The sequence below is a fragment of the Eucalyptus grandis genome, chromosome 8 (genome assembly GCF_016545825.1).
Source record: "Eucalyptus grandis isolate ANBG69807.140 chromosome 8, ASM1654582v1, whole genome shotgun sequence".
In the NCBI taxonomy this organism is placed as follows: domain Eukaryota; kingdom Viridiplantae; phylum Streptophyta; class Magnoliopsida; order Myrtales; family Myrtaceae; genus Eucalyptus; species Eucalyptus grandis.
This window is the reverse complement of record NC_052619.1, coordinates 71,743,664-71,753,885: the sequence shown is the minus strand read 5'-3', so window position 1 is coordinate 71,753,885 and position 10,222 is coordinate 71,743,664.

Below are 10,222 nucleotides of genomic sequence, written 5' to 3'. Positions count from 1 at the left end.
AGACTTTTTGGCTAATTTTAGCTAGGAACCATTAAAACAGACATCATTCTACTTGGTATGGTTAGCTACTGGCAAGGGTCGCAGCCCTTGCCAATCACAAGCAAGGCAACTGCATAGCTCTGGTGAAGGCTTCAAGCCTTGTCCTCATGTACCACAATGGAAAAAAATATATGAAATATTAAAAATAATTGTAAAATTATTCACATTAGTACCGGATGGTATTTGTCGTCAATTTTTGGTCAACATTGATTGAAAGGATTATATCGGTGAATTGTCAAAAGATTTATAATTTAAGACTAAATTGGTGTTCGTATAATATGTTTGGGAATTTTTTTTTTGGGTAATATTCCCCAATAAACTAAAAGCATAATAAATGGATATACACTATATTCCTTTGATTAAAAATTGCAATTAAAACATAGAGAAAATGATGATTAGGAAATCGCATCATTTGTTAATATTTCCCAACTTGTTTTTTTTCAAATATTGGGCAAGTCTAGAGTTAAATATTAGGGAGTGCAATGAACAGAGCAGAAACCAAGACCCAAGGCAAGGGCGACGCAAGCAGAGGCAGATCGGGAGGGTAGAGAGGAGATGTGGGGTCCGTTCGACAAGCAAGCGGAGATGTATGTGGATGCTCGTCCGACATACTCAGCACACTGGTACTCCATGCTCGCTTCTCGCACTCCTCGTCACTCCCTCGCCCAAGACGTCGGCGCTAGCAATGGCCAAGCCGCCCTCAGCGTCAGTCCTCTCTCTCTCTCTCTTTTCTGCATGCAAGATTAGAACCATTTTACTGTTTGTCTTGATATGATGTTCGGGAGCCATGATGGTGTGAGCAGATTTTCTGGATTTTGCAAAAACAAAAATAGGCTAGACAAGATATGATCGCAGATCATGCGAAATTCAACACTTTTTATGATTAAATACATATCAAGTGCATGTCTTGCTGAAGAGGAATTTTGAGGAGAATCATTCATTCAAGCACTCACTATGTATGAATATTTTTCCTTTGTTTTTGCTTTTGGAAGTAATTGACTAGACATAGGGTGTAGAGAATGAGTGAAGATTAGCTCATCCTGGGTGAATTTTACCTAAATCCTCATATACTGCTTTTAACTCTGCTCATTATTCGATTTGATTTTGCTTGCGGCTTGGATAGGTTGTGTATTGCTTCCTAATCACTAATTGAAGGTGGTCATCCTCCGGTTCCACGTAATTTATCTCAAATCATTTGTGTTGGTTTGAATGCGAACTTTAAAACTGAAGTTCAACCCCTCCCAGTGTCTTCCAAGCTTTTTCTCCCTTTTTTTGTTTTGTTTTGTTTTTTTTTTTTTTTTTTTTTTCAAATGGGCTTCTCTTTCCTCTTTGATTTATTCAATCGAAGAATCTTCTGTCACCAAACCAGGTGAGTGAAGAAGAAAGAGCCAAAGAAGAAAGATCCGAAGGTCGTAGGGAAGAAGGAATGCCTTACTTCATTAATTGTATCTTCTGTACAGTGATGTATATAATACAAAAGAAATAATAATAAAAGTAAGTTAATATTTCCTGAATATCCTATGATCTTTCTAATCCTAATATAGACATGTATATATCAATTTACAAATCTTCCCGATCCTGTAGATCATATCTTCCAACACTCCCCCTCAAGCTGGTGGCTTGTATATGTCCAAGACGCCTAGCTTGCTTAGAAGATATGCATGTTGTTTCTGACATAGAGGTTTAGTGAACATGTCCGCCGGTTGCTCCGTGGTTCTGATTCCTCTAGTCTGGATAACTCCTTCTTGAATCTTCTCTCTAGTGAAATGGCAATCCACCTCTATGTGTTTTGTCCTTTCATGAACTATGGGATTTGTTGCAAGCTTGAGTGCTGAATCGTTGTCACAGAAGAGTGTAGTAGGTCCCTTAATTTGTGCCCCGAGATCCATAAGCAAACCTCTTAACCAAACTATTTCACAAACAATTTTGGCCATAGATCGATACTCGGCTTCAGTTGAAGATAAGGACACGGTTGATTGTTTCTTTATCTTCCATGAAAGTAATGATTCCCCAAATTTGATGCAGTAACCAGTAATAGATCTTCTGCTCATAGGGCATGTAGCATAATCCCCATCGCAATAGGTTGTCATTTCCATGTTGCATTTCCGAGAAAGAAGTATTCCCAATCCTGGGCATGTCTTCAAATATCTCACAATTTTCAAAGCTGCATTCATGTGAGATTGTTTTGGATTGTGCATGAATTGGCTAAGAGTCTGTACTGCATAGCAGATGTCCGGCCTTGTCATGGTAAGATAGATAAGTTTCCCTACAAGTCTCTGATATCCTGATGGATCGTTCAATAATGGATCATCAGAAGAGGATATTTCAGCATCATAGTCAACAGAAGTCAGCTTGACATTTTGCTCGATGGGAATAATGGCAGGTTTACAACCGACAATCTTGCTTCTGATATAATCTCCATTACGAATTTCCGCTGGCTGAGTGAGATTCCCTGATCTGAACGAGCTATCTCAATTTCGAGAAAATACTTAGGCGAGCCTAAATCTTTGATATGGAAAGTGGAATGTAGATATTCTTTCAGATTCTTGATAGCTGAGTCATCATTGCCCATGATGAGTATGTCATCAACATAAATCATCAAATAAATAGACGACACGCCTTTCTTCCAAGTGAACAATGCATAGTCGTATTTAGATTGTTTGAATCCAGCAGCAACAAGAGCACTAGTAAACTTGGCATACCATTGACGGGAAGCTTGTTTCAATCCATACAGAGATTTGCGGAGACGACATACCTTAGACTCCCCCTGTCTCCGTATCCTGGTGGAAGATGCATGTAGATTTCTTCATCCAAATCGCCATGTAAGAAGGCGTTATGTACATCCATTTGATGTAATGGCCAGTCTCGAAAAGCAGCAACCGACAGGAAGGAACGAACGGTGACATCTTTGGCTACTAGGGAGAAGGTTTCGTGATAATCAAAACCTTCTCATTGAGTGAAACCTTTGGCCACTAGTCGAGCCTTATATCTCTCTATAGAACCATCTGCTCGATACTTAATTTTATATACCCACTTACACCCAATAGGTTTTCTATGAGTGGATAATGGCACAATATCCCAAGTATGATTTTCCACTAAAGCCTGTAATTCTACCTCCATAGCCTTTTGCCAACGTGGATCATGCATTGCTTCATTATAACTAGAAGGTTCTTGCCCCTTAGAAATTTGACTCATGCAACATAGATGTTCTGACGATAGCCTATCAAATGAAATATAGGACGAGATGGGATATCGAGTACCTGGTGATCCTGATGAAGCACATACATAGTCTTTCGTCTAGATAGGTGGATGACTAACTCGACCAGATCGCCAAGGTTCTTGATGCTGCATAAAGGTCGAGTCTTCATTAGTACTCGATTCTGGAAGAGCTATCAGATGAGAATCTCTTTCTTGGGGTTCCTTGTCAATTGGATGATCCATATTGGCCTCAGTAGACATCGGAGATTGTGCAGCAGTTGATTCTGAATTTCTTGGAGGAGGAATAATAAGATAAGATTCTCCAGAAGGTGGTTCCTCCTCTGATAATGATCGAGTAATGCCTGGCCTTTCTTTTGGAGATACAGGAAGAGCATCTTTGAAAGGAAAAATATCTTCATAGAAAACCACATCTCTACTCACAATTTTTTTTTCTGTGGATGGTTCATAAACACGATATCCTTTCTTCAGATTTGAATACCCCATGAATATACACTGTTTTGCACGAGGTTCCATCTTATCCCTGTGCCCTACTGTGGTCACATAGCATAGGCACCCTAAAACTTTGAGATGACTCAAATCCGGTTTCTTCCCATACAACACTTCAAAAGGAGTTTTTCCTTTAAGAATGCGTGATGGCATACGATTGATCAGATATGCTGCTGTGACTACACAATCTCCCAAAAAAATTTCAGGAATAGAAGCCTGAAACTTAAGAGCCCGTGCTACTTCCAATAAGTGGCGGTGTTTTCTTTCAACCACTCCATTTTGCTGTGGTGTGTATGTATAAGAGCTTTCATGCAAAATTCTATTTAAGGAAAGAAAAGAAACACATTCCCCATTAAAGAATTCTCTACCACTGTCAGTACGTATACAACGAATTGATTTCCCAAATTGATTTTTGGACAAAGCAAGGAAAGTTTTCAGGTGAGATAGAACATGAGCCTTTGATTGCATGAGGAATATCCATGTCGCACGAGAAAAATCATCTACGATTGTGAGAAAAAATCGGGACCCATCATGATTCAAAGTGCGATAGGGTCCCCAGACATCAGCATGAATTAATGAGAATATTTTATTGACTTGAGAAGTGCTATTTGGGAAAGGAGGACGTGTCTCTTTTGCCAATGGACAAATAGGGCAGTGAGGACAAGGAAATAAAGCAGAATGACCCAATCTTTGATGATAAAGAAGATTCTTATCATTGATAGTAGTATTACACAATGATTTATTGGAAGATAATTGAAAATTCATCCAGAAATATAGCCCTTGAAAGACTCTACCCAAGCCCATTAGTTTCCCAGTCAAAAGGGCTTGAAAGAAACATTTATCAGATTTGAATAAGATACGGCAGGAATTTTCTTCACAAGCTCGAGATACTGATATGAGATTGAACTGGAAATTAGGGATGTAAAGCACATTTCAAAGTGTAATATGAGAACTAAGATTCACAGTGCCAATCATTTCGACTTGGATCATGTTTCCATTTGGGAGCTGAACAGATTTGGGAAATGACAATTTTCTAATATTTGAAAACAAGCTCATATCACAGACAATATGGTCACTTGCACCTGAATCAATAATCCATGCATTCTTCGAAATTGTATTTACCAGGCAATAAGAAGTACCTGTGAAATTTCCAGATTTATCAAAGGTGTCCAACTTCCTTAGAGCCTCCATAAGTCCCTGATAGTCATCATGACTAATTGTCTTCTCTACTGGTTGTCCTGATACCTGAAAAATCTGGGAAAATTTTCCTTTTTCTTTTTCACCAGGTTTCCCATGTAATTTCCAGCAATTCTCTATTGTGTGATGTGGACGTTTACAATAGTCACAGTATATTTTACCTTTGCCTTTGGAAGTAAAATTTCTCGGGCCGAAATGATTCCTGTTCGCAGTCTGTGAGGTTTGGGCCAAAGTCGGCCCATACGGCCCTTTTGCTCCACCGGATAAATCCCCGCGCAAATTTTCTAGCCCATGAATGCCCCGCGACTCGTCTGGGCCGGCCCAGCCGTGAATACTTCATGGCCCATCTGGGCCTATTGCGCGGCTTCCTCCTGAACCGTCCGATCTAGTCGCTGCCGAGGATGAACGAGGGTCGTCTGATCGTCCTATATATTCAAGATGGCTAGGGTTCTCGAGAAACCCTAGTTCCGCCCCTTTCTGTCCTCTCTCTCCTCCGTTCCTCGACGAAGATTGAGCTAGGTTTTTCGCCGCCAAAGCCATTCCATCTCCGCCTTTGTTGTAATCTGTTGTTCTCTGTTGATTCTCCTCTTGCACGGCTAGTTGATAGATTCGACCTATGCTTGGTAGGGGCTCCACAGTCAAGACCTGAGAACGAAACGGTAGGTAAGTCTCGTTGAGTATGAGTAAAAATCTCGTCGCCTTTTCCCTTTCGCGCATCCGTCTGTATTGTTGCAAAATCGGCTTGGGCCAGTCGAATCTCTCTTCGGTTGCCTCGAGTTCATTCCATAAAGCCGAAAGTTTATTGTATATACGGCTGGAATGGACATGTTTCCATGTTTAAGCTCCGAGAGTTGTTGTGTTAACGAAAAAATCTTGACTTGATCAAGTTTTCCAAACATCTCTTTGATATTCTCCCACATCTGTTTTGAATCCTCCGTCGGAGGGAGTCCGGCCGCAACTTCGGTTGTTATGCAATTTCCAATCCACGTTCGAACTAACTGGTTGCATTTTCTCCAAAAACGTGCCATCTTTTCGTCGGTTGGGATCGGTATTGTCCCGTTCGAGAAATCCATCTTTATCTTTTGTTACCAGTGCCTGTCGAAAATCTCGCGACCAGCTCGAGTAATTGTCGGCACCGGTCAATTGCTGGCTGATAAGCTTCAATTTCGGTCCGTCGGCGTTAGTCGTGTGGAGCGGGTCGCCTGGTTTCGGTCGGGCACCAGCAACAAAAAATGGGTAAGGAAAAATTCCAAGTCCGAGATTCGGTCCGGTTCCTTGAGCCGCATAACCCGCATGACCCGTATTGTGGAAAGTCGGGTGAGGGTTTCCTCCCATGCCCGATCCAGGTGTTCTGCCCGTCTGCTCTGTTCCGATGGTTGCGCTTGCCCCTTCGCCGGTTGGCAGGCCTCCATCGGAACCAACGTTGCTTTGGTAGCCTCCAGGCAGTGATGCATTTGGGTTTTGCCCAAGGAACCATGGATATGGTGCCCACTGGTATGGATGGCCCATAAACGGCTGCCCCAGATTGGACTGAGCCTGGAACGGCTGCCATTGCACGTGTTGTGCTTGTTGATGCGCCTGACCGAGTTGTTCTGGAGTTGAAGTCACGACAGAGGAGTCTTGGGTTTGCAAGGTTTCTGGTGGTGTTGTAGTTTTATCGCTTGAAGGTGAGGTAAGGTCTTGTGTTTTAGGCATGATGAAAAAATTTCTTCCCTAAATGAAATAACGATTCCTATGGCAACCCCTTTGCAGATTGGAGTTCCGTGAGGCAATCGAAGCGGAAGCAATGAAAGATTCAGAACTTCAAGAAGGCTCTGATACCATGTCACCAAACTAGGTGAGTGAAGAAGAAAGAGCCAAAGAAGAAAGATCCGAAGGTCGTAGGGAAGAAGGAATGCCTTACTTCATTAATTGTATCTTCTGTACAATGATGTATATAATACAAAAGAAATAATAATAAAAGTAAGTTAATATTTCCTGAATATCCTATGATCTTTCTAATCCTAATATAGACATGTATATATCAATTTACAAATCTTCCCGATCCTGTAGATCATATCTTCCAACATCGTCACTGGCCTTTAACTTCAAAACTCAACTTCTTTCATTACTTCCAGATTGTTCTTGTCACTTACAACTCCGTTATGCCCTGCACTTGCTTCTAAAATAGGCACCCGAGCACTACCACCAGGTGATCACCACTGATGCGAGCGCAGCCAGCTAAAATGTGCAATGCAGCATCCAAGGGTCCATTATGTCCACACCGCAATACTCATCTCCAATGATCCCTTTGTAAGAATAATTATGGCCCACATGATGTTATCAATTAATGGTTTAATAATTATATTTTTATTTCGTGTATAGATAGATACATAGATAGATATGTATCGTCCAATATTTTCTTTTCAAATTGATGACCAAAGATGAACATAGAAATTAATGTTCAGTGCAAAATTAATTGCAAGCCAGAATTTTCTGTTGTGAAAGTTTTTTTTTTTTTTTTTTTCCTTTTTAAATGTCGCCTTTCTAATTTGCTTCCGAAATGCTGAACGAAACATATAATTTATCGATTATACATGTTACATGGTATAACCAAATCGACCAGATCGTCATGTGTTTAACTTTATAAAATTCTTATTTACAATGGACTTGATTCCTCACATTTTGCTCCCGCATGATGTATCCCATGCACATGATACCCTCTTGAATGGTAGGTACTGTGTATGCCGTGGCAGCCCTCGGCCAACCTCGAGTAAGCCCAGCCGTCATGGACCGATCCGTTGGATTTCAAGGACCCAAACGATCCGACAGCCCATAATACTTTCGACCTCACAGGAATTATATGCATGGAAGAATAACTCGGCAGTGGACAGCACCCACGTGTCAAGTCAGCAGCTCACAACCAATCGTAAAGAATCCGTATTTACAGGAAAGCTGCGACCACGGCCACAGAAAATCTTAACGAAAAACTTGCATCGTGTCCCTTCCTTCTGCGCCACACTTAAGCGGCAGATCTTAGCTTCATTACTAGAACAATCTATGCATCTATCTAAGAATAATTCGTAGATGATGGTTTCAACTCAATGAATTCACGTAAATGTCCAAGTTCTGATAAGGAATATGTATCCATAAAATTGGCATGCCTCGAAGTAATGTGTTCTAATTGATATCATTCAAGCAATTAGCTTGTACTTTTCATTGCAAATTTAGTTTGGAGTTTTTAGCAATCAAAATTTAACCTAAAGGCCTAACAATCAACTAAGAGCATCATGTTGTCACAAGTTGATCAATTTAGTATTCTCTAACCGTGTGGCCTTCCAAAGTCAAGACATCCTCAATTTAGTATTCCCTAATAGTGCAGCCTTCCAAAGTCAACATGTGCTCATTTTCCCACTGACTCATAAGAATCTTAGAGGTCTTTGGGAGTTAGGCTAAAGGTCACTCATTCATGAATCGGTCACAGTCTTCGTTCAGAAAATCTCGGGATCATGTCGATTCATTGGGCCATAATATAGTGATATTTGTCTGGGGAAACTTAATAATAATAATAATAATAATAATAATAATAATAATAATAATAATTGGTCTAAAATTGTACTAACAACTTGTTAATCGACATCTAAACATAAACATAAATATTTTAAATTTAAATTTGAAAAAAAATCAAATGATTTGGAATGACCTATTTGTCCTCATGCAGAGATTTTTTTATTATTTTTTTTATATTCGTTGTTCGATAATATATAAAAGTCGAAGGTTAGTCGCTAAGAAGTCAAATATCATCCAAACATACCCTAATATTTGAATTATGGAGAGAATTGTACACATAATAATTGAAGATAGAGAAAGCGTTTTCTTCTTTATTTCTTGTAGATAGCCGCTTGGCACATATTGCCACATGACAAAGGACTTAATGAAAAGCCTACGTAAATATGGGTAGGTCCAAATCTCCCCAAATTGCTGCGGTGAGGAAAAACAATTAGAGTAATTTATACTCAAAATAAATGTTCACTTTCTTAATTATGGTTTGTGTTTCGTTAAGAAACTAATTCCCTCAAACTAATCGGTTGGATCATTCTGGCGACATTTCCAGGAGGGAATTGAAGATGTGAATTTTATCTTCTAAATACCCCAGAAAATGCATGCCCTATAAGCTCAAACTATGACAGCTAAAATTTATTTGCGTCATTGAAATTGAACATGCCATTTCATTTGGTTGGCAAAGAAAGCTGGCAAGCCGGGCATAATGTGTTACTCTATGTATTAAGATGTATAGACTTTGCATATGAATTACTCTAAGTATTAGGAAATCACTTTGCTTGTTGAAGTTTATCTTTTCTCTATGTGAGCTCCAGTGTACACATCTCTGACTTACATTGCCAAGACTTTTATTTAATTAAATTAGCTAATGTGTATTGATAACTCACGGGGTTGGCTTAGTGGTTAAATAACGAACTTACGTTGTTAGATTAGAGATGCACAACACACAGATCCAATTAGCCACACCAAGAGTGAAAACAGTGCCATGTTCGAGCTACTTTCCCAGCCTTTGACTCGCATATTAATTAGACCATGACGTTAGTAGGGCATCTCATAGAAATGGGTTCACCTACCTAAGGTATGGGCTTCCTCATTATAAAATAAAAAGGGTCTATGTAAATCTTCTCAGAGAAATGGCAATTTTATGGACAAATTTATTCAGAAAATTAATTTACTAGGTGATATGATGAAGTTTTAACAATGCTGCTTGACCATAAATCATTTAGTAGTCTGCCGTCTCATTTTCGTAATCACACTTACTATTCCTATTATCATTTTCGTAAAGTGATAGTTTAGAGGGCATTTGAGAACACTCTTCAACCCATTACCTCTAGTTGTAGTTTCAAATATCCAATTTAACTTGCTGTTCGAGCTTAAAAATTAGACGAAAGCGTAACGAAAAAAAAAAAAGACTACTTCCCCAGTTGTTACCTTGTGATTTAGGCTTTTGAAGGAACCTCCATGAGCTTTCGAGCTTTAAACCTTGGCATGTAAAAATGTAACATAGGGTAGTCAAGTCAACGTATTCGGAGATCATAACCACGATTGTTGCAAAAAAGGCGGAAGCCCGTGTTTGTCTTGTCCATCGCTAGTTTAGCTCTCTTTCTCCATTCAGAAAAAAATCTCATTGAGAAAATCTTTTGGGCTTATTAACTCTTGGGAAATTAATAATTAGGATTTGCTGATTTCCAAAGGGATTCTTTATCTTCTTAACTTGGTTCTCATTGTTCTTTCATGTTCA